Raw genomic sequence first — 25,971 nt, forward strand, 5'->3', positions numbered from 1 at the left:
AGCTCCTGAATCTGTTGCCTCTTGTTGTACCCTGGGGGTGGTAGCTATTTAAGAAGTCTTTCTCACTTGGTTACAGTCCTGTGGGATTCATTCCAAAGCCAGACTATGTATAGGTATCCCCTGGAAGCAGTCACAAAAATCAAGATTTCAGACAGAGATGAGCTCCTTTCTAGAGGAGACTAGTTATAGTCCCATGTGCCCAGGAACGCGAGTTTCCCTGGCCTCCAGATCCAGGCAGTCAAAAGGTATCTTCAAGGCAGCAACCACCAAAATGGGCACCAGACATATGTAAAAGTTCTGGGAGATACTGGTGCTCTGGAACACAGCAAAGGAAGAGCACAAATATGGTACCCACCAGTCTCTGTCCCCAAAGAATATTCCAACAGGCTCCTAATTGTGTGGGCTAAATTAGATGCTGCCCCTCAGGCCAATGCTTTAATATAAGCAGGTGAGCAACCTTTACTTTAAGTCTGGGCATGATTGGCTACCTCTGAGTTATGCCCTGGGGCAGCGGAATCTGCACCTGAGCTCCTAAAGAGGGGTTGCTTAGATCACTACCATCTTGAGTGTCTCAGGACAAAGTTAAATGTTATAGGGCTCATCTCTCAGGTTTAGGTCCTAAAAGTTAAGGTGACCAATGTGAGGTTTGAACACTTCATTCCCCAGGGAGAAGCTCCAGGTTTGAAGTTCCCTTCTAGTTCTGGATCACTGTACAGGGGGTAGGATTTACAAGAAGATTGTGTCCCAACCTCTCTTACCCACTTTGATGTGGTTTTCTTCCCATTTGCTGGTTATGTAGTGGTCACTTAATTTTTAGGTTTTAAGGGAAGTTGTTCTAGATGTAGCTGTAGATTCAGTGTGTCCATGGGAGGAGGTGAATTTGGGATCCTTCTATATTACCATCTTGAACCAGAACTTTTTTTTTTCCAAATTCTATTTATCAAAAGGGGTCCTACAGCTTTATAACCATAGTTCAGATGTGGCCCTGAAGAGACATGGTGAGGTCAGCCTGGCAGCCCCTTCACCACATCAACACTGAGCTCATATGTTTGGCTGTGTCCTGTGCAGGCTATGGGCATCCCCAAACAGTGAGGCAGGCAGCAGATGTACTGGGGAGGAGTGGTATCATTCTCTCAAGATTCACAGAACATGGCAAGGTCATCTGATTGAAATATCAGTAAATCATCCCATACCATTTGGTTTCCTTTAAATATAGTTACAATACAGTAGCATTCTGGTCCAGGAGCAGTACAGGTGGTGCTACCACCACCACCATCCCCCCACCCACTGCACGCTAGGCCCTGGCAATTCGGCACACATAACACAGGTAGATAAGAACCCAGAGGGGCGGTGTTGCCAGAGCATCTGAGTTGGTGGACACCCTCCCTAATCCTGTTTGTGGGCATTCTCCAAACCAAGCTGAAATCTGCACGAATACCTCTGTCTCATCCCTGCCCCAGGACCCAGCCAGCAGCCAGGTGGAGGCAGAGAAGTTTGGCTAAGAGTATCCCGGTTCAAGATGGATGGACAGGTCTTCCACCTGCAACAGAACAATGAATGTGGGTAAGGCCCTCTGGGGCTAGTGCCAGGGGCGGCAGCAGCTGATGTCAGCCGCTCTGCAGCCTGACCAGCCTGTGGGCCTGTAGGGGAGCCAGGGCAGGCCTGCACGGGCAGCAGGTGAAGCTAGGGCTCAGCACAGGAGCCTGCAAGTGTGACCATGCACTGCCTGCAAGAAATGAAGCTGCATTCACTTCGTCTGCTTTTCAATCTGCTCAAAACAAGAGGGGCATTTTTAACAGTTTCCCTGAGTGGGTCTTTTGAGTGTCAAAAAAGGTTTTCTTTCCCAGTATAAAAGAGGAAAATTACACACATAGTAAAAATATCGGAGAGACTATTTCTTCATAGAAACCCTCAGGGACTGGTTTGGGGTGGGAGAGAGGAGGAGGATCTGAGGAGGTCGTTTGCTGGGCAGTGGCAAGCTTGCACCAATCTTCTCAGGCCTGGCCATGACTTGCCAGGCAACTGGATGGGCCAATGGGCCAAATGCAGACCCTGTGTGGAAGCAAAGAGCAACTTGGTATCAATATCCTATTATCTGAAGTACTCAAGGCTTTGACAGATTTCTACCTTTGGTGGAAATGAAAACGGGGACCTGAGGGTAGAACGGAGACATTAGGAAAAGAGCCAGCTAGAAAAATCCTAGGGCCCTATGCTGTCAGGGCTGGGGCAGACATATTGTCTTGGGAACTGGGTGTCTAGAATAGTGGGGATTTCTCTCAACACACCAGATTTTACCCACCCTCTGACATCAGTGCTACTCCACAATAGAAGAACATGCTTATACACCGCAGTCTCCTATGGATGACTTTAGCCAAACTGTGCTGGCAGGTGGAGCTACCTTTCTGCTGCTCTTTCTTCCCACCCTGTATCATCCACAGGGTGCTCTACAGCCTACAGCTCTGCAGGGCTTCTGTCGTACTAGCCCTTATTCAAAGTTCCCCATCTTCCATTCCAATGTTTCCAAATATTCAATAATTTAGGCACCATCCTTCATGACTTTTAACATTTTCAGTTATCACTGATGCCATTATTTTCTGAATGTTTTCCTTTTACTAACTAGCTTTAACATAAATACATGCATTTTTAATAGAAACCTTTCATCACTACTAAATGGAAACCAGTGTCACTTGCAAGTAATAGAAGAGAATAGGAAATACTGGAGTATAACAATAAAGCATTCATTCAGTGCCCCCCCCCCCCGCCCCACACCAAAAGTCATCATGCTTAACATCTATGATACTATATTACCCTTTGGGAAGAATTCTTCCTGTCTGGGCTTACTTGAGCCAACTAGCTAATCTCATCAATTTATTTGAGGGGAGATATATCTCTCAGTTTTATCTAGTATCCTTCCCAGATAACAGCAGCATATTCCTGGATACCTTCATGGTAATCCAGTGGAGAAAAATAGAAAAGTGAGAATCCTCCGAATTGAAACAGTTAGCCCCTGTGACTGCTAACCCTCTTCCTCTCTTCTCTAAGCTTTACCCTTAAAGACTGAGAAGTGAGTGAGTGAATGAGTGAGGGAGCGAATGAGTGAGCGAACGAGCAAACGAGTGAGCGAACAAACAAATAAGTGAATGAATAAGTGAATGAATACATGAATAGGTGAATGAATGAACATATCTTACTGAGCAGAGTCATTGGGAAATACATTTTTGGACTATATAAGTTTCTGTTAGGTCCATTTACAAGTAAGGACTCTGGCTATGCAACCCACTCATAAATATTGGGCATTTCTTCTGCAAGTATTTACAGAATCAAATGAGGACTCAGGCCTGGTGCCCAAGATCTCACTAGAAATTCAGAATGAGAACTCCTGGCTCAGCAGAGGAATAACCAGACTTAGGGAATCCCAAACAACCCCTTGAGTTTTGTCAAGTCTTATGACCTTCATAGGTGGAAATAAAAAACTATTCCAAGGTTCAATTAATGTGCAATCTTAAGATCTGAAATTCAAGTCTCCAGCCCAGAGCCCAGCTTCCTGCTACAATGGTAGTCAACACACGGATACCAAGAACAGCCTGTCCCTGCTCTGAGCATCCAGACCCTGTCAGGGGCAGGGGTATCTGCCTGATGGATTGCTCACTGTCAGGAAAGGTGGCTGCACACATGGATGAGATACACAAGGTGGCTCGTAAAACTTATGAGCCATGTTCTGTGCTGTGACCTGGGTGAGGGATGGTTCAGCTTCAGTGGAGGGATAATTAAAAACAATTAAGTGTTACTGGAGAGATGGCAGAATTCAGCTCTGACTTCAGAGGTGTGCAAACCTGCTCTGGGAGACGGCCAGGAGCCTAAGGCCTACACCTCATTTATTTAAGAAAAACAAAACCACCAACGTCACCAAGAACAACAGACTGTTGAGCCATGGCGACCCTGCATATTGACCAGTTGGTGCCACCCACGGAGCTTCATCCAATGGGGTCTGAAAAGCATTGTTGCCCTCCTGTGCTTCCCAAGATGGTGGACGGTCTGCCTGTTGGAGGCACACTGTGCCTCCACTATGTTCCCAGACAATCCCTACACAGGGGGAGGCACAGGGGTGCCTCCACTATGCTCCCAGACAATCCCTACACAAAAGCAGAAAGAGCCAGTCATACCCATCACCTCATTCCTTTCTCTATTTCTTGGCCATCAGCTTAAGGAGAAGGGTCCAAGGAAATGAGACAAAAGGCAGAAGAAATTGGTCTGGAGAAGAAAGAGCGGGAGACAGTATTTAAGGACGGAGATAGGAACACGAGAAACATGGGGTTCTGGGGAATAAGGTGGACCAGAGCCAGGAGAATCCTGCAAAGGCAAGGAGAGGTTTCTGCTTTCTTATCAGACCAACAGGAACAATATATTGCCTTGGTTTCTTAGGAAACTGGGGCTACTACTACTCAAAAGGTGGTTGCAGGTACCTAGTAGATGGTCAATAAATGATAGTCATTCTAACAATCATTTATAATGACCATTTTGTTGCTCTTAGTATTATAACCTACTTGAAAGATTTGAGTCCCTCTGTAACTATAGGCTTTTTCCTGAGAGGGGTGGGGAATAATAATTATCATGCCAGAATGATACAAAGAAGTGGAAGGTCTGGATTAAAATTAAATAGACCAAAACTTTTGTAGAAAGCATGAAACTAGGGATTCTGGATATCTAGGCTCTTCACTGCTTGCATCCCCAAAGGAAAACAAGAACAAAGTTTTTACATAGGTGGTGTTAGTTATTTTCATCACCACCTGCTTAGAGTTTAAGGGGGGGTGTATATTACATGTTGTATTCCTTGTGACTAAGAAGGCAAAAATGTATCCAGCCCCACCCCAGACACTTAAAAGAACTTCAAAAAAAAAAAACTGTCAACAGAGAATAGAAGCTTTGTCTTATAAGCACAAATGAATTTCTTTCTAAAATAAACAGGTGTAGTCTTACAAGGGGAAAGTACATACTATGAATCGTATGTGAATCTGTGAGAATACCTATGGGGCCATATGTAAGGCAAAGGAAAGCCTGTGAGAGTAGATGGGTTTGTGTCTATAGACTGAAGGAAAAATCCAGAAATAAAGTCACTTCTTTGAATTTCTTTTTAATCTTGAAGGAAAAAAAAAAAAAAAGCCCATACAATTCAATCAGGAATCCATTAACTACCAAGCCCTCCTAACTTCACCTAAATGTTTCTCCTGTTCATCCATTTCTTTCTTCTTTTGCTGCCAACATGTCCCAAAAAGGTGCAATCAACTCTTTTATGTCCCACCATGAATCCTTCCTAACTGGTCTCTCAACATTCATTCTTATTTCCCTTTCAACCCATTTCACACATGCCTGTTGGAGTCATAAAGTAAAACTTAAAACCCAGTCCTCACACACTTGATTAAAGTCCTTTTCAGACACATCGTTGTTCTTAGACTAGGGACCAAAACCCTTCACAAGGCACTGCAGGATCCAGGCTCCATTTACCTTATCAGCTTCGTCATCCCCCCTCTGCCCAACACCCATGGGGCTGGATCTGGATGCCGAACCTGCGTGAGACCACTCCACTGGATCTGGATCTCTCTCCATTTCCCTGTTCCCTTTCACCTCAACTCACTTCAGCAAGGAAGCCTTCCTGACCTCCCAGCCCTGGTCAGGTCCTTCTAAAGGCACCTTGTACTTCTCTATTCACAGCATGTATCCCAATTTAAAATAAGTAATTATAAAATTAATATTTGAATGTCTATTTTCTCCTGATAAAGGACCTATTAGGGCTGGGATGGTATTTGTCTTATCACAATTTCCCCAGAGCCTAGAAAAGTGTCAGGTACATAGTAATAGTCACTATTTATTGAGTACTTAGTATGTGCTAGAAATAGTTTTAAGAACTTATATGTATTAACTATAGTAACCCCAATAAAGCTCTATGGGTTAGGTATCACTCTGATCCCTGTTTTATATTTGAAAAATACCTAAGCACAGGGATTGTAAGAAATTGATCAAAGGTCATACAGCTTTGAGTGTTAGACCTGGAACTGAAACCCAAACAGATTGACTTAAAACCTTTCTTAATTATAATTCCACATTACCACAGCATTGGCATTCCATAAGTATTTGTTAAATTGCTTTGTCTGTTTGGCAAAAGATCTTTATCAAGCAACTTTGCAATATTTTAAAAGCTAAAAATTTATGAACCCTCTTTGCCAAAAAGTGGACCTATGGATACAAACATGAGCACATATGCCCTCAGGTTCCATTTTGCCTTCAACTGCAGGGAGTATATAAACTTGAGGCAGATTTTTAGATAAAAAGGAGCTCAAAGTAAAAAATTTCTGGTCTAGATTAATACACGGTGACAGAGTCTCTTAGACCAATGCTGGTCAAAATTTTATAGGAAAATTATTGACAGATTGACTCAACAGATGAACTTGTTAAAAACACAGATTCGGATTCAGGAAGCTGGAGTTGGAGCCTGAGATTCAGCCCTTTCCTAACAAGCTCCTAAGTTCGGCCACTGCTACCAGCCCACAGACCACACATTGAGTAGGGAGGTCAGAAACAATCTCTCAAGTAACAATTTGAGACTTTTGAGAAGATTGGGGAGTAGTTAATTTGAAATTGAGCTCCCTGGTGAGTACCTGTAATCCAAACTCTCAGTAACATTAATTGAAGAGATTCATTTGCTTTAGTCACTAGATTTTTCAGAAACACCAAAACATGACTGGATTTCTTGCTGTATGGGAAGACCTCAGCACCTTTGCATAGAAGTGGGCTTCGTGAGACTCTGCACACACAGCCAACATTGTCCACAAGAAGCATTTGGATTTGCTTGAGTACTTGAGTACATAGTAGAGGCCCAAGTGTTTTCTGCCATTAAGATAGGGTCTTCAAACTATTCTTTGGCAGCTACAACCATTCTTCATATTAAATCATTGTTGGATACCAAATCAATAAAATAAATGGAAAAGAACAAGGCAAGAATGTCCTCTCACCACTCCTTTTAAATGCTGTACTCAAAGTCCTAGCTCATGCAATAAGACAAGAAAAGGAAGTAAACTGACAACACCAAATGCTGGCGAGGATGTGAAACTACAGAAACTCTCATTCATCGCCAGTGAGAACGTGAAATGGTACAGCCTCCTTTTTTCTTTTTTAAAACCACCTCCACTCATTTCACTCCCACCCCTTCCTTATCTATGGCAACCACCAATCTGTTCTTGGAGTTCAATGTTTCATTTTATTTTTTAAAGACAATATTAACTTTTCAAGTAACTGCTAGAAATTGCAGGGAACAGACAACGGCAGCTTCCTGGTGAAACAAAGGAAAGGAGAAAGGGGGGGAACCTCGGGAGACAGCTTGGAAATTTATTATAAAACTAAGCCATACAATCCAGCAAATTGTGTTCCTTGGTATTTACCCAAAGGGTTTGAAAACTCATGTCCGCACAAAAACCTGCACAGTGATATTTATAGCACTTTTATGTATGATTGCCAAAACTTGGAAGCAATAAAGATGTCCTTCATTTGGTGAGTGGCTAAACTGCGGTATATGCAGACAGTGGAAGGTTATTCAGTGCCAAAAAGAAATGAGCTATCAACTCATGAAAAGACATGGAAGAGCCTTAAATTCATAGAAATAAGTGAAAGAAGCTAATCTGAAAAGGTAACATAATGTAGGATTCCAACTATAGGACATTGTGGAAAAAGCAAAACTACGGAGACAGTAAAAAGATCAGTAGTTTCCAGGGGTTCGGAGGGGTGGGGATGAGCAGGCAGGCACAGGATTTTAAGACCAAGAAAGTACTCTGTATACTATGATGGTGGGTACAGGTCAACATATATTTGTCTAAACCCATAGAATGCACATCAAGAGTGAACCATTACGTAAACTATGGTTTTGAAGTGATTATGATGCATCAATGCAGTTCGCCAATTGCAATGAATGTACCACTCTGGTGAGGATGTGGATCATGGGGAAGGCTCTGTCTGTGTGGGGGCAGAGAATACATGGGAACTCTCTATACCTTCCCCTCAATTTTGCTGTGAACCTAAAACAAATCTTACAAATAAATTGAAAAATAAAATCACTTTCAGGGAAGGGGATTAAGGGATACAAACTACAGCATAGGGAATATGGTCAATAATATTGTAATAATTTTGTATGGTGACAGATGGCACCTACACTTATCATGGTGAGCCACTGTGTAATGTATCGAATTGTCGAATCATAGGTTGTATACCTGAAACTAATATAATGTTGTAGGTCAACCATACTTCAATTAAAAAAAAAAAAAAGACCTCCCCACTCAGCCACATTGATACCTCTGGGGTGCCTCTTGAAAAACCCTCTCAAGCGCACATGAACTTCTTTGAAAAACACTGCTAAATCACATGGAATGAAGGATTGGAATTCTGCGTTACCAGTAGGTCACTTCCATAGTTGGTTTCTGAATGTTTGGCTTGGGGTGCCAATACATTCACTTCAGGAATCAAAGAGTTAAAGAACTCTAGCTGGAAAGGTCCTTCCTCCTCCAAGATTTACATCTGCTATTCTAGAAGTGTATGATCCCATTCTTTTCTAACTTCATTAGGGCCGGGAGTTTAAATACAGCATCAACATTTTGATATTTGTCCATCCTTCCATCACCCTGGGTAAAGAGGCTGTTTTGTTTAGGGGGCTCTCCTGTGCCAGAAGTCACTGGTAATGAGTCTGATAATTATACTCCTGCTGCTGAGAACCTAGACCTGCCCATTCTTTCCCCCTCTTTCAATTCTGATGTGTGGTTTGGGGTTTTCACTTTTTTCGGTGCGGGGTTTTTTTGAGACAATATTAACTTTTCCCGTAACCGCTAAGAATTGCAAGGAGCAGACAGCTGCAGCTCCAAGTTGTGAAACAAAGGAAAGGAGGCAAAAGAGGAGGAAAAAGCTTGACTGCTGAGGCTGGTTTTGTTGTTTTTTTTTTTTTAAAGGAGGGAGAAAAAGATTTTGTATTTCATAACAGAGAGCATTACGACGATGTAGCCACACACAATGAAAACCTTGTGTTTTATTAAAATGAAAAAGCTTGCTCAAGGCCTCCATTACTCATTTCCGGATGGAATGGCAAAACTTCAAGTTTGAAAAGACTCAAGTAGCTACAATCAAACTTTCTCTGGTAGCAGCTGATAACACAGCACTTTCCAGAAATCCATTTTGTAGATTGTGCAGCTCAGCTCTTTTCAGGACCCGGAGGCTGAGCTCTGCACAAAAGGGGTGGCAGCAGAGAAAGCCTAGAAATACTTTGGGCTAGAAGAGTCTTCCCCCCCGCCGCCCGCCCCGTTGTAGGATGAGAACTAACGGGGGCAGGGGGCTGGGTCAGTGCATATCAACATAACTACCCTAACGCGAAGATCAATGTTTCACTACCCCCGCCCTCCACTCAAAAACAAAGGAGGAGGGCAGAACCCCCCCAAAGCCTACTCACCCAGCTCATTTTCCCCATCAACCCAAGGGCCAGCGCTCAGAGACGCAGAGGAAGAAGACGTCAGGTAGCAAACAGCAAACCTCATGCCAGTTCCTCATTTAAGTTGGAGAACAGGCACCTGGTCTTCATTAACATTGCTGCTGTACTTAATGCGTTGCAGGTGTGAAAGTGTGTGGCTGAAATCTGACAAAACACCTGTCTTTTGTGGCACCATTAGATCTGCCTAGTATGGGACACGACCCCCTCGGGTGTGCTTTCTCCTGCCTTGAAAGCCACAGTAAGCATTGTCCTGTAATTACAAAATCAGAGTCATCATTGCTGGGAAGAATTCCTTAACAAATTATACCTAATTAGTCTGAAATTACCTTTAATTCATGGTGAAACCATAGGCTTAACTGTGTTCTATAACACCTTCCTTTTTATCTTTATGCAAATATGATTATACACTATCAAACTGGCACCACCAGGCATAAAAAACAGCTGCAGCTAGTTCTTTGGTTACTAAATGGGAACTGGACGGGTGCCATTGATTATGTTTTCTGGAATGCTGCATCAAAAAAATAATAATAATATCAGCCAGTTCCTTCCCTGCGAACTCCAGTCTTCTTCCCCACCCACGGGATCCTAATTGAAAGCTGTGAGATTGATGTCCCTTGCCCAGCCCCCCACCTCCTCACCACATTTACTGCAGACACATGTACATCTTGCTGCCACCCAATCTTTTAGGATGTCATTAAGTGTCAAAACATGTCTCATTTTATTTCTGATCACGGCATCTTATCAGATGGCTTCTTCAGTTCTCATTCCCATATCGGAGCTTCAGGAACCTTTTGATTCAAGGCTCTTTGGTTCATGTACTTTGGTTTTAAAGATGACTTGCATAGGAGGCATTTACCTAAGAGCTTTACATACACTCCTTGTTTAATCCTGGCTACAAACCTGGGCGCTAGAACTACTGTTATCATAAGATTTTGCATAAGAGGAAACTGAGGCAGAAAGAGCCTTGTGTGAAGTCAGCTGGCCAGAAGAGACAAAGCCCAGATTCTGATTCAAGCCATCTGTCTCTGGTTTGCTCTTACCCACTCCAATACACACCCCCAGGGATGCCCGTGGTCTCTCTGACCGACACTGATCACTTCCAATACTCCTATAACACTTCTGAACATACCATTGCAGGAATTTATTTCCAGTTAGTTGGCATGTGATGGTGTAAAGTGTCATTCTTATCAGAAGAAGAAATCATGGCTAGCTCCTCACTTAGTTCCATACAATTAGTATAATAATCATATTTCCTTCTCCACACCTGATGAAAGCCATTTTCAGAACCAAAGCCATGTTTTCTGTTTCTATCAAAACCAAAAAATGCTGGGTGTTATCACTGGTACTTGTGTGTGTGTGTGTGTGTGTGTGTGTGTGTGTGTGTGTGTGTGTGTCTTTTAACTGGATTACACGTGAGTAACTTTTGCTCTAGTATGAAGAATTTTTGAGATTCTTTCTCAAAAGAAGCCAGAGTTCAATTCCTCAGAAAGCAATCAAAAAAATACAAAATGCTTCTTTAGATGTTTAAGGTCTGCTTCTTCTTCCTCCATGTTCTGGATAATTCCTTGGAAAGTTAGCATTGGCTTTCAAACAGTCATTCCCATCCTGACAGACCATGGTATTCCTGACTTCAACCTGACCCCAGGTTCTCTGAAGATTGTTAACTTTAAAAAAAGAAACTCAGACCACATCTAGGTTATTTTCCAGCAAGCTATGCCCTTGCAAGTAAAAAAAAAAAAAAAAAAAGATTAATTTCTTGAACAATTTCAGGCATGGTATGCAAAGCCAAACACATATCAGGTGCAGACATTGTACCAGGCAGCTCCGTAGGAGGTCCTGACAGAGGCCTGGAATGCAGTGGTGAACTGGTTAAAAAAATAATTACAACAGGACTGGCAATAAGGTTTTGGCTGAATACTACTTTTGCTCAGTATCAATCAATTAAAATAAAAGCATTTTCTTGATGGTTGTTCATAACAGATATCCAGACCCATCTGTGGCTATTTTATTTATGGCATTGCTGTTCTTCGCCAACAACAAGTTGGCTAAAAATCAGCTTTTAGAATCTTAATCAGAATCAAAACATTGTCTTCTCGCTTGACGCCTCCATTCAAGTTCATGTTACTGCCATGTAGAAAATGGAATCTGCTTTCTGGAGGCCAACCCTCTCTCCTGCACCATGGTAATCTCCACAGCCGGCCCACAGCTGCGGGATGAGCTGTATTTCTTTACAGTATTTTTATTAGGCTGATTCCCACAAGTTTAAGAACGTTGTAATTGGAGACACTTCAGGGTCACATTCGATTGAGCCCAATAAAATAAGAGGAGGAAACTGAACTCTCCTAACCCCTTTCCATGAAGTTTAGAATTTTCAACTCCTTTCAAAGCAGAGGATGTCCCTTTCCAAGTCTTTCAAGTTCTGTAAACACTGCAAGTGCTACTAGCTTCCTTTTAATCAGTAAGGGCCACCAGCTTACGTTTATTATTCCTAATTATTAGGCCCTCTGCGAGAGAACATTGCTGCTGACAATTTGTGTTAGTAATGACAGCCTGATTGGTCGGCGCAGCAATCCCCTCTGTTTCTCCTGCCTCTTAATGTTTATGATCATCTATAACCTTCACACTTTGTGGTGCTACGTACCCCCCCAAATGATTTTCTGTGACACTAGTTAATAATTTGGAAATACTAAAACCATGGCTGGGTTTACTTGATGCCAAAACATCCTATTGGAAAGAGGGAAATTTGGTCTAACATCTGGATGTTTGAGCTGCATAAAGCCAAACATCTGGATGTTCCCAATTTTTTTTTCCAAATATTTGGAAACATCCAGATTTTCCTTCATGTAGACAAAACATCCAGATGATAAACTGAATGTTTCTCTTTTCATCTGGATATTTGACCACTGAATTTTCTCTGAGTCTTCTAGGTAAGAATACCCATCTAGTTGGAGGTTTTTTTTTTTAAAGATTTTATTTATAATTTGAGAGAGAGCACGCATGCGCTTGAGCAGGGGGAGGGGTAGAGGAGGAGGAAGAGGAAGAGGAAAAGAATCCCAAGCAGACTGTGCACGGAGCACAGAGCCCAACTTGGGCTCAGTCCCACAACCCTGAGATCATGACCCCAGCAGAAACCAAGAGTCGGTCACTTAACCAACTGAGCCACCCAGGTGCCCCTAGCTGTTTTATAAGGCCATTATTATACCAAAATAAGGAGGGAAACACATCCTCTAGCTCTAAGACACATCTTTACAGGTTTTCAATAATTTTCAAAAGTTTTTCAATAATTTCACCATTCTGAAACACAAATCTTTCATTTTATAAAAAGGATTTATTTATTTATTTGAGAGAGAGAGAGAGAGAGAGCAGGGGGAGGGGCAGAGGAAAAGGGAGAGACGATCTCAAGCAGACTCCCTGCTGAGCACAGAGCCCAACGCAGGGCTCAATCCCATGACCCTGAGATTATGACCTGAGCTGAAACCAAGGAATCCAATGCTCAACTGACTGAGCCACCCAGGCTCCCAAATCTTTCATTTTTTTTAAAGAAAAATCTCTTCACAACCTAGGCTATCCTTAAATCTAGGAAGAAAAGAGTTAAGTGTTGGATCTCAGAGAATGGAGTTTCTTACCCAGTTTTCACACCTTACAAAAATATTTTTGTTGCAGCTAAAAGTTATTTTTGCTGCCTCTGTCTCTATTTCCTTCCCAGGAACGCTTATTTGGTCTCCTCCAATGGTCTTGCATCCAGAGACTGACAGAGCTCCTCTAGCAGGTGGGTATATTAAAACATTCAACACTCTGGTTGGATACAATTCATTCAAACCTGTACCAATATGTAAACTAAAGAAAATGCAAAAAAAAAAAAAAATTTTAAACAACAGCCTCTAACCCAGAAGTTGGTGGCCACACTAAAATATGTGAATTCCCTGAAATGGTTTATAGACATTTTTATAAATATGCATTTTGTGGGGTGGAGAAAGAGTACTGAGAGAACCCCCTCTGTCTCTCAAGGAGTGGTTTTCAACGGGCACGTTCTCCTGACTTGGTATATATATTTTTAAAGATTTTATTTATTTATTTGAGAGAGAGAATGAGATAGAGAGAGCACAAGAGGGGGGAGGGTCAGAGGGAGAAGCAGACTCCCTGCCGAGCAGGGAGCCCGATGCGGGACTCGATCCCGGGACTCCAGGATCATGACCTGAGCCGAAGGCAGTTGCTTAACCAACTGAGCCACCCAGGCGCCCCTACTTGGTATATTTTTTAAACTTCTAAAATTATTTGTGAGTTGGGAGAATAGATGCCACTCATTGTGCAAAGTTGTGCATGATGACAAGTCCAGTATATTGTATTCCCACAGTTGGACTGCATTCAAAGATAACATGAATTCAAAGACATCAGAGACACTTTGTATATAGTCACCCAATACATTTATTCCCTCCTAGCTGGGGGTTGGTCAATTGCAAGAACCTTTTCCACTCAAGCTTGTGACAGACCAGAAGCTGAGCTTAAGGAGTCAGAGGAATGTCTTGGAGACAAATAGCAGGAAATAAAACTGGGCCCCACAAGTGGTTAGAACTACGACCGGTGAAGCCCTGAGGTGTAAGGAAGCCACTCTCCTTCTCTGTCTCTCCAAGACCATGTGGCCACCTCTCCACACGCTGCCCATCTCCTCTCCCTCACAGAAGAGGAAAGGGATAGTATCTACCTTAAAGGTAGGGCGTGCAGAGAACGCCTGCCACATAATGAACACACAGGAAACTGCACACATTGTGGTTGTGGTTGATTATCTTTTCACAAATCAACTCTCCTTCTTGCTTCGCACAAATGACTTCTGAATGGCCACATTCAAATGACAGCCCTCTGCTCCCCGGGGTTGTCTGTTTGTATGACTCTTGTTCTCGGTTAACTGGTGATTCCAAACCTCAATTTGAAATCCTCAGGGGAGCAAGCAGATCTAATGAGCCCAGCTTGGGGTAGGTGTGTTTCTCTGGCCCCATCAGCTGTCACCTGCCCAGGGCTGCCATGGTGCCCCCTCACTCAGTCACGAGTGGGCAAAGTCCTAAGGAAAGGAGAGTGGGACGGGGAGAAAACAGATGACATTCCCAATGCGGGTATCCCAGTTTTAAACTTTTGCATCTTATGTCTTTATAGTCTAAAATTAGAGCATGGGGCTAGGCACCAAGAAAAAAATTTAAATCTCCAATTTCTACTCAAAAAGCATAGATTTCTAATATTTTTATATATTTTTTCATACATTTCATACATGTATTTGTGCTTTTTACAAATACAAAATTATACTCTGCATTTTGTCTGTGCTCACTTTTTTCCACTTAATAACATACTGTGAGCATTTTTCATGTTCAATATTTTTCTCTTTTTTATAAAGGAGTTAGCCTATGCTTTATTTTTTTATGTTATTTTATTTTTTTAAGATTTTATTTATTTGAGAAAGAGAGAGAGACAGTGACAGAGATAGCAAGAGAGAGCACAAGTGGGGAGGAGAGGTAGAAGCAGGCTCCCCACTAAGCGAGGAGCCCGATGTGGGGCTCGATCCCAGGACCCTGGGATCATGACCTGAGTCAGAGGCAGATACTTAACTGACTGAGCCACCCAGGCGCCCTCTGCAATATTTTTCTTAATGGCAGGATACGATTTGATTAAATAAAAATAGAATATGTAATACAATAACATGTTACTGAACAGTTAGATTATTTTAATTTTATAACTTATAATGGGTACTCTAACACAGCTTCTTTTGCATAAATCATTGTACATGTCATTTTTCTTTATTTTTAATTAAACAAGAAGTAAATGTATGTATGATCATTTTATTTTCTGTTTTAATTGGATCATCTAGAAGTTTGTCTATTTTCTTTTCTTTCTTTTTTTTTTCTTTTTAAAGAAACACTTCTTGGATACATTTATCATCTGTCATTGAAACAGGTTTCAATTGGGGGTCAAGCTAAATGAGTGAAAGATAAAATTCAAGGACATAGTAAGATTCCAGGATCTAATGAGGATGTTTGTTGACTATATTACCAGTATTATTATTTCAGTGAAATTAATGGTCTGTTCTTCTGACCACATCAAACTTTCTGAAGCTCTGCAAACCTACTCTAGTCTCCATAATGGCTATGTCATCTACCCACTTACAGAGTATGAAGTTTCATATCTGACCAATAAATCAATATTGTCAATTATGTTACTTGGACCCTCATCTATTTATTTTGCCTGATCCATGTGTCAAGTAGAGAGGAGAGGCCTAATAGAATCTTACTAGTATTGGACCTGACAGTTTCTCCTTGTTCCCTGACGTTTTCTGCATTATCTCTTGCAGTGATATATTCAGAACCTGTTATAAATTCATTGCAGATTGAAATTTCAAATATCTACACTGACTTCCTTTGTCCTATTCATTCTTACTTGACATAAATTCTACTCAGGCATATACTGATATTGCTAACCTTATTTTTTGTGTCTGAACTTGCCCAAGTGATTGCTACCCAAACTTTTGTTTTATTTTATTTTATTTACCTTTTTGGGTTCCTTTAATACAGCAAAATCTATGAGGCTGCTTTTTAATTTTGTTCAATAGCTTTGTGTTTCTTCTACTCAGGGTTTAACCTCTTTATACGAATCAGAACTGACTCATTTTACTAAAGAGAAATTTCCAAAAAAATTCTATCATGGCTGTCATACAAATATAGAAATGAGCACATGTTACAGATGTGATTTAACTCATGAGGGAACCGGACAGATGTCATGACCAGTTCAAAAGAGAATGTGGGGGCGCCTGGGTGACTCAGTTGGTTAAGTGTCTGCCTTCAGCCCAGGTCATGATCCCAGGGTCCTGGGATTGAACCCCGCAGCAGGCAGCCTGCTTCTCCCTCTCCCTCTGCCCACCACTCCCCCGCTTGTGTTCTCTCTCTCTCTGTCAAATAAATAAACAAAATCTTTAAAAAAGAGAGAGAGATAGAGAATCTGAAGAACAGGCACATTTATAGATCAGGAATATTAACATGAAGGTACAAATGGAGGCAAACTGGTTTTTAGGGGGTTGTGAGGATGTAGATCAGGTCAGGACAGAATTTTCATGTTCATAGATAAGAATTACTTTGCATTGCTATCAGTTACCTACAACTTACAGTTCTAAAATAACTCCAACAAAATGAGAAACTAGAATTAGTTCACCTGGAAGGGCACACTCTATGGAAATAAGGCCTAGTTTTCCAGTAACTAAGCACACGTTTCCCTACCATGTTCTTCCTGTCGCTTTTGAGACTTTTTGTTTTTTCAATCCTTCCTTGATGTTTTATTTTCTACCCATTTTATTCAAGTTATTTTTCTCCCTCTCTCCCCTCTAGATATTTATAAGAAATTAGCCTCCTTGGGGCGCCTGGGTGGCTCAGCCGTTAAGCGTCTGCCTTTGGCTCAGGTCATGATCCCAGGGTCCTGGGATCGAGCCCCACATCGGGCTCCCTGCTCCACGGGAAGCCTGCTTTTCCCTCTTCCACTCCCTTTGCTTATGTTCCCTCTCTCGCTGTGTCCCTCTCTGTCAAATAAATAAAATCTTTAAAAAAGAAAGAAAGAAAGAAAGAAATTAGCCTCCTGCTTATTACATTTTTCAACTGTGTATAAAAATTACTTTCTTCTAATTATTAACTTTAGATAGAAACAGATTCCTTAGATGAGAAAATGACAGCTTTTTTTTCTTCCTACCAGTTTTTGTAATATAGTCCAGGATCTGAAGTCTAGTTTCTTGCTTTCAAATCATCATTCTTACTTTAATATATATATATTTTAGAATTATTAGCATTTTATTATTTCCTTAATTTACCATTAAAATTTATGTTTTTATGATAATAACCCTCATCTCTCTGAATTTCATTATTTCCCTTTTCTTTTTTTAAAAAAGATGTATTTATTTATTTATTTTAGGGAGAGAGAGAGAGAGAGCATCAACAGGAGGGGCAGAGGGAGCGGGAAAGAGAGAATCTCAAACAGACTCCATGCTGAGCACAGAGCCTGATGCAGGACTCGATCCCACAACCCTGAGATCATGACCTGAGCTGAAACCAAGAGTCAGAACTCATCTGGTTGCACCACCCAGGCACCCCTCATTATTTCCCTTTTCTTGAGTGTGTGTATATGTGTGTGTGTGTTCATCTCATAGTTGTGACAAAGTTTTGTGTCTATTTTTAAAAGACAGCACTTTATGCTTTGTGGGCTTTTGCATCCCCAGTAAAGTGTTACTGTTATTTTTGAGTGTGAATAAAACCTAGCTATAGTATAGATATCTTCAGTTACAATCTTTTCTTTCCCCTTTAAAACTCTTAGGAAATCACTTCACTGGTGCTTCTTAGTACAGAGGAACTATCTGAGCTGAATGTTTGGGTCGTTTGTTTTTTTTTTTCTTTTGTAGATGACCAGTCTTTTCTGCCTAGATGTATGTCAGCTTGATTTTTCTTTTCATCTTGAAGTTTAAGACTTTCATCAGAATACATCCATTTGTTGAATTATTTTTATTAATATTTCCTGGGGTTCGTTGAGCTCATTCAGTTTGCAAAACCAGAACTTTGTCCACTAGCCCAGCCAAGTGTTATTTTTTTCAAATATTGCTTCCCTTTTATTTATTCTGACATCCTATTCAGTAACACTAACTCTCTCTAAGCCAGATCTCAGTAATATAGCCTCCAAATTACTACCTCGTCTAATTGTCCTAGTTCGTTGTCCTCTACCTCTACATTCTGGGAGATTTTTACTTTAGCATATATTGTATATACCCTTGATTTGATTTACTATGGTGTTATTTCTACTCTAATTGCATCTTTAAACCCTGTTCTTAAATGTTTACTTTAAAATAGTTTTTTTCTTGTAATTCATTTTAAATTTCTGTTTACCTCAACTCAGTTCCAATTTCAAATCTGTTTATTATATTATCATCTCATCTGACAAGTTTTATTTTATAAAACTCGTGTTTTTCCAATATTTGCAAAACCACAAAATAGTTTATAAAATATATTTGTTTCCTTCAATTCAGTAACTTTTTCAAATATGTTTTTCTGTATGAATAGTACGATCCCAGTTGTGTGTGTGCATGCATGTGCATGCACATGGGATGCATGTGTTTGTGTGAGTGTATTTATATGTGTTTGAAAAGCGGAAACCTAAAACTGGAGGAAAGGAACAAAAGGAATGAGCAAGATAACTTGTAGCACATAACCCTAGAAAGCTTCATATATTGATTCTTCTAGGTACTTCTAAAAATAGAACTGCAAGAAAAAAAAAACTATGCAAGGTAAGATTAAAAACAGGAGAAATATTGAAAATTTTTATAAGAATTTCATCTGACACTCCATTTACTCAGCCAAGAAATTATCCTACCCTAGAGGACACTTCCTAGGGAGATTATGTCTCTGGAGAGACAAAACCAGTGAAAATCCAGAGTCAGGGTCCTCTGACCCAGCTGAGGGTAAAAGTGAGATACTATTCTGAAAATGGGATTGGGAGGGCAGGCAAACAACACTTGCTGAGCTAGGTGACCCCCACCCCCAAGTATCTACACAACAGATTGGAGGCTTCCTCTCTAAAAATGGCCCTCCAAAAAGACCATCAGATAATGACACTCCAAGGTCACCAGCTGACAAGGCCTGCCCAAGAGAGAGAATTTTAATCTTCATTTTACATATGAATATACGGTCAAAGTTCACCACACATTTGAGAAAAGCCTCTAACAGGAAAGACCGACCAAAATAAACAAATAAAATACACGAGGAGGAAACAAGGACAATGCAGCCAGCAGAAAAAAAAAAGTTTAGAAAAAATTCTAAATAGTATTAATAGTCTCAAAGTAATCAGAGGTTTTTGCATCATGAAATAATAACATGCTGGCATTTTTTAAAGGAACTTTCAGAGAACTATTAAATTTAAAAAATGTTTTAAAAGAAGGGAAGATAACTGAGGAAATCTCCAGAAAGTGAAACAACACAAGAAAAGATGGAAAATAGGAGGGAAAAAATTTTAATAAAATCGGAGAAGGAGTCCCAGAGGTCCAACATCTAAATAACAGGAATTCCAGAAGAAAGAAAATTAAAAAATAAAGAAGAACAAGAAATGTTTAAAGAGATAATACAATAAAAGTTGCCATCTCCAAAGAAAATGAGTTTCCAGATTATGAAATTCCAAGTGCCCAGCATAATGAATAGACCAACTACAGGGCATGTCTTTGTGAAATTTCAGAGTACTAGGGATAATGAGAGTCCCCCCAAAAAACTAGTAAGTCACTTTAGAAAAATGAAGAAAGTGTCATTTGACTTAGCAACATCAAGCAGCTAAATGATAAAGGGGCAAGATCTTCCAAATTCTGTCAGCAATTATTTCTAAATCAGAACACCAAATTCCAGCCAAATTATATATCAAATAGCAAACCCAACTAAGAATAATTTCAGATTTTCAAGGTCTCAGATAATGTCTCTCCTATTTCTCCAAATTCCTCTCCCAGGAAGCCATTTGTGGATGCATTCCATCAAAACAAAGGCGTAAACCACAAAAGAGGAAAACAGAAGTCTGGGAACTGGAGGTCCCATCCAGTTAGAGACTAAGAGAAATGTAGAAAATGGTAAAGGGATATCCCAGGATGGCAACCGTGCAGGAAGCTTAGAGGAAGACAGGAGAATAGAGTGCCCAGGAGTTATATGCCAAAACTGTTTGACTGTAATAAGGAGATTTACTTTTAATTTGGAGAAATTAGCGATAAATTAGTTATAGGTACAGAGAAACTAAGCAAATAAATAGAAAGAAAGCAACTGTCAACTCCAGACAAACAAAAAGTTGTATAAGAAAGAAAATGATACAAAGGACATGATACATAAGTGGCTCAACTGTGAACATTATTTACATAATTATACCAATGTAAATACTAGTTAATAAAGTGTTAATATGGTTATAATGAGAAATGTGGGAGAAAGAACCTATCTCCTATAGTAAGAAATGATATCTAAAAAATTAATGACATAATGTGTGAGTTAAATTTGGAGGTAGCTACTAAATGATTCCCTAGAGGAATGAGAATTGGCAACAAATAAAAGGAGACTGGCATAAGTCTTTTTAAACTACTACTAAATATATTATTTTGATAAAAATTTAAGTTTAAATTTATAATAAGGGAAAACTAAAAGGTATACACTCAAAATATATTTTTCCTTCAGATTATTTAAACTATATGTTCATTTCTTTATGATTCAGAATTATTTACAGGATCCATTTTTTTTCCTAGTTTCTCATATTAAAATAGTAAAAAGCCCATTCAGGATTGGTATTTCCCTCAGAAACAGGGTGGGAGATTCATCTTGCCTTGTGATTTGAAGACACCTTTCAGATTTTCACAGTGATGGGCTTGAAGAACGTAAGACAGAGATGAGGTCTGGCAATTCTGGCGGGGTTGGGGGACGGGGTTTCAACACAAGGATTTTTTCCACATTCCTAGTAAAGCTGCTATTCCAAGGTTGGACCAGCTGTGGGGCAGCTTCCTTCCAGGAGCAGAGGAATGATCTTCCTGACTGTTCAAGAGAGTTCCTTTACCTTCTTTGTCATCACTCTGCTTCCAGTGCCCTGAAATTCCCAGGCCCAGTTCTCCAAGCAGCTCCTTATCTCACCAGGGGAGAAATGTGCCTTCTCAGGAAGTCGTTCTTCCATAACGAATGCCACTGCAGAAGCTAGTATTTTAATGTGACTGCCCACATCCATGAATCTGCAGGTCAGATTTCTTCACGAATCTCCCTGCTGCATCACTTAAGGTCATTTCAGCCTAAGAAAATGACTTTTCCAGAGCTGCTGCCACCAGTGCTTCTAGAGGCTTCTGCTCAGGTTATCCAGCCTCCCAAAACTCTCACCCCAATTCTCCTGACAGTGGGTGGGAAAGGGGCTCGAAATGCTGCTTTCTCCATCTCTGTCTGCAGTCCAGCCTCTCTAAGTTCTCAAGTTGCCTATAAGAACCAAGATTTCTTCCTCTTGCTTCTCACAAAGTCACAAAATACCCTTGTGAATTAAATAGTATTCCACCTTGAGGGGTCCTTTGTTTGGAACTTGGTTAAATCTAGTAGGAATTTCTCATAGCTTCTGATATTTGAATAGCTCTCTTTCCCAGCTGTCGATGCTGAGGAACATTTTTTTCAGGAATTTTAAATTTTTCTACATTTTTTCCACAGAGAGATATCTAACTATTAATGTCAGCATAAATTAGGAGATCATATCTGTTTGAATTAGGTTCAGTTGCAAAATAAGAAAATGCAAAACAAGATAAACATTTATTCCTCCCTCATATGAAGAAGTCAGGTAGTAGACATCCTTAACACATTCTGATAATTCTTTGCATCTCATTGCTCTGCCACCCTAGGAAGTGGTGCTTCAACTCATGAACCAAAATGGCTGCTAAGATTCCACACATCAAATATGTGTTCCCAGCAAGAGAATGGAGGAAGGAGCAAGAAACTGGGTGAACATTCCCTTTAAAGGACACTTTCTAAGGTTGCACCCGATTCGGCTTACATCTCATTGGCCTGAGGTTAGCCTTGCAGCTTCACTGGGCTTTCAGGGAAACTGAGAACATTGGAGTCATCAAAATTTTTTAGACATAAAGTGAAAACTGGTGTTTCTAAGGAAGCTAAATGTATTCTATAATAAGTTTTTTTAAAAAGGAGAAAAGGGGGGAAAAAAGTATGTGACCTCCAGGATTCACAGGCTTTGATCTATCATGAGACTGAACCACAGAAGAAAATCAGATAATATAAAGAAAAGCATAAAGGACAAGGCATGGAAAATGTGCTGTGTCCACAAGAAAACTAAGCTTCCGTTCTCTGGGTGGGTCTCTCCATAAATTGAGGTTGGGTATATTCACATAAAACCAAAATGGTAACCCTTAAATAAGTGTAACATCTAAACAAACAATCATAATTTGGTTAATATATATTTAAATTAGTATATTTCATGATTTCTGTGAAACCCAACTCTCAATATTGAAATAACTTCTTACAATTTAATACCTCCTAGACTTGTGGGGCACCTGAGTGGCTCAGTCGGTTAAGCAACCGACTTGGTTTCAGCTTAGGTCCTGATCTCATGGGCCATGGGATCGAGCCCCACATTGGCTCCATGCTCAGCAGGGAATCTGCTTGAAGACTCTCTCCCTCTGCCCCTTCCCAACTCATGTGTGCTTGTGCTCTCTCTCTTTCCCTAAAATAAATAAATAAATCTAAAAAAAAAAAAAACCTCCTAGACCTGAGTAAAAATCCTGCTAAAAGTGGAAACCTAATAAATTCATATTAAATGAATAGTTGAGTAAATGGAAATTTCATATTTATAATATAAACTTATATAAACAATTATAAATATATAAATTTATAAATTTATATGTGTATAATTATATATTATATAATAAATTTATATATATTTATAAATCATATCTGTTGACATCATGACTTTAATAAAATATATTGCCATAAGCTAACTAGCTTATCAAGTATTTATGAAGCATCCTTTCTATGCACAATATAGTAACACATGTAAAATATTTAAAAATAGAATACTTTGTTTATGCAATCCTAAATCTTAAAACTTGATCATCTGTGGAGTACTTTAAAAGCAATATCAGAAGGCAGGGCGCCTGGGTGGCTCACTTGATTAAGCATCTGGCTCGATTTCAGCTCACGTCATGATCTCAGGATCGTGAGATGGAGCCCCGACTCCAACCCTGCGCTCAGCATGGAGTCTGCTTGGGATTCTTTCCCCCTTTCCCTCCCTTCCCCTCTGCTCCTACATCCACAAGCACTCCCACTCTTTCTCTCTCCCTCTCTAAAAAACAAAACAAAACAAAACGATGTTAGGAGGCAAATATTGTCAGCAGTCTTATCTTCTACCACCAAATCTCTGAGATGAGTGCCATCAGCCAGTGGTAAACCAATATATTATATAGACCAATGAGAAGGTACAAGAAATGTAAAGTCTAGTCTGTGGTCATTTTTGGCCCAAATGCATAGATTCTGATAAACTTGAATATCAAAGCATAACCTACCTGCAATGGCATTTTTATGTTGCATACTGCTGTAAGGACTTTTTTCACCATGATTATGCTGTTAGCATCATAAGATGTTTACAGTGGTTCCCAATGAGAGCAGATGATAAAGCTTTACAACATAGGTAAAATTTATTCCTAAATAAACTGTTCTGCTTTTCTTGATTTATGCTTCCTTGCACTCTTGTCATAGTATCTAATTCTTTACTGATCCAGACAACATTCCGGAGAGCTCAGGGTTTGAGCTTCACATTTGAACACTGTCACCTCAGCTCTGTCATGGATCTTATAGACTCACAGGTCTCCTTCTGCCAGTCTAAAGAGCTGGAGGACAATGTTGGGAACTGAGACATCAAGCGAGCGAGAGAGCCTGAGTCATCATCATGTTCACACGTGGCTCCAATGAGTAGCACCCTTGTCTGACCCATATAATAACCCAAGTGCAACATATGGGTCAACCACACTCGAGAAATGGCTTCAGCCACTCCTGCAGCCTGATACTTTGATTGCATTGTGGTTGCTCTAAAAGTCCGAATGCAGAGCTCTGTGGATTCTTCTCTTTACTATGTGGTTTGAAGCTGGGCAGAGGAGAGGAGACACTGGAAAGAAAAATTGCCCAGTGCACCATGACAGCTGGATAATTAGGTAGAGCAGGTCAGTGCTTACCGCATTTGTCATCCAGCAATTGTTCACCCTCCAGGTTCTCTAGCCAGGTGCTCTGAACAATGAGGTGATAATAATGTCTTCATGTGACCTGAGCCCAGAGAACGCTCAAGCTCGAAGAGGCCAAGAGGGAATCCCTGGTGGAATAAAATGAGGAATACATTATTTTCTAAGTGGTCTCTGGTCTCTTTGCCATAAAAACTAAGGAACTTAAACATGACTAAAAAAATGTATTCAATGAAAGGAGAGTTCTAGGAGAAATGTGTGGATTTAGGTCTCAGAAAATTTGAGAGTCAAGGTGTGTGATTTTATTTGTAAAAAGAGGGATTTAATGCCAACTAATCAGTGGTGGGCTGGAGAGAGGGGTCTATGTAAGAGTTTATGAGACTTGTCTTAGCTTCTTCTGGCTTCTCTTTACCTGGGCAAAAGAGACTATTTCCCATTTTTTAAAGAGATTAAGTACTGTAACTTCTGGCTATTTTGTTAAATTGTTAAACACTATCAGGGCACCTCAGTGGCTCATTTGGTTAAGTGACGAACTCTTGGTTTCAGCTCAGGTCATGATCTCAGGGTCATGAGACTGAGCCCCACATCAGGCTCCACACTGGGTGTGGAGCCTGCTTAGGATTCTCTCTCTCGCTCTCCTTCTGCCCCTCCCCACCACCGCTCCTGTGCACTCTCTCGCTAAAAATTATTTTTGAATTGCTAAATATTATGAAAAAATGTTTCTCTATCCCCAGCCAGTGCTTACTTCTTTCCGCATACACAGAGGTGATGAGAAAGGCCATCACAAGGCTTTAACACTCGTCCCTCTACCTCCTCCTCCCCTGGCTCTGGATTCTTCCCTTTAGAGCCATTATCTCCTAGGACACTAGGTATACACCCTGTTTCTCATGGTTAAAATTCAGTTAATTCAAGTCTGCATCTCAGTCCCTTTTTGCCCTGAATTATATTGCTTTACGGAGTTAATTTCAATGTGTTTCCTTTCACCACACTCCGTCTTGGCATGGCCTGCCAGTAGGAATAAGGTTATTTTCTATCTTGTTGCCTTCTTTTACTTTCAGGATCCCCCATGGTACATTCATGCTCTGAACTACAGGGGATACCTTGTGGCAATGGATAATTTAATATCTGCAGACCAAATACACTGTAACTATTTAGGATTTCACTATTCTTTTCTTTTTTAAAGATTTATTTTTTTTAATTTTTTTAAGTTATGTTAATCACCATACATTACATCATTAGTTTTTGATGTAGGGTTCCATGATTCATTGTTTGTGCATAACACCCTGTGCTCCATGCAGAACGTGCCCTCTTTAATACCCATCACCAGGCTAACCCATCCCCCCACCCCCTCCCCTCTAGAACCCTCAGTTTGTTTCTCAGAGTCCATAGTCTCTCATGGTTCATCTCCCCCTCTGATTTCCCCCCGTTCATTCTTCCCCTCCTGCTATCTTCTTCTTTTTTTTTTTTCTTAACATATATTGCATTATTTGTTTCAGAGGTACAGATCTGTGATTCAACAGTCTTGCACAATTCATAGCGCTCACCATAGCACATACCCTCCCCAATGTCTATCACCCAGCCACCCCATCCCTCCCACTGCCCACCACTCCAGCAACCCTCCGTTTGTTTCCTGAGATTAAGAATTCCTCATATCAGTGAGGTCATATGATACGTGTCTTTCTCTGATTGACTTATTTCACTCAGCATAACACCCTCCAGT

This window comes from Callorhinus ursinus, unplaced genomic scaffold (genome assembly GCF_003265705.2).
Source record: "Callorhinus ursinus isolate GAN/ISIS: 27379988/994484 unplaced genomic scaffold, GSC_fseal_2.0 scaffold39, whole genome shotgun sequence".
NCBI classification, from domain to species: Eukaryota; Metazoa; Chordata; class Mammalia; order Carnivora; family Otariidae; genus Callorhinus; species Callorhinus ursinus.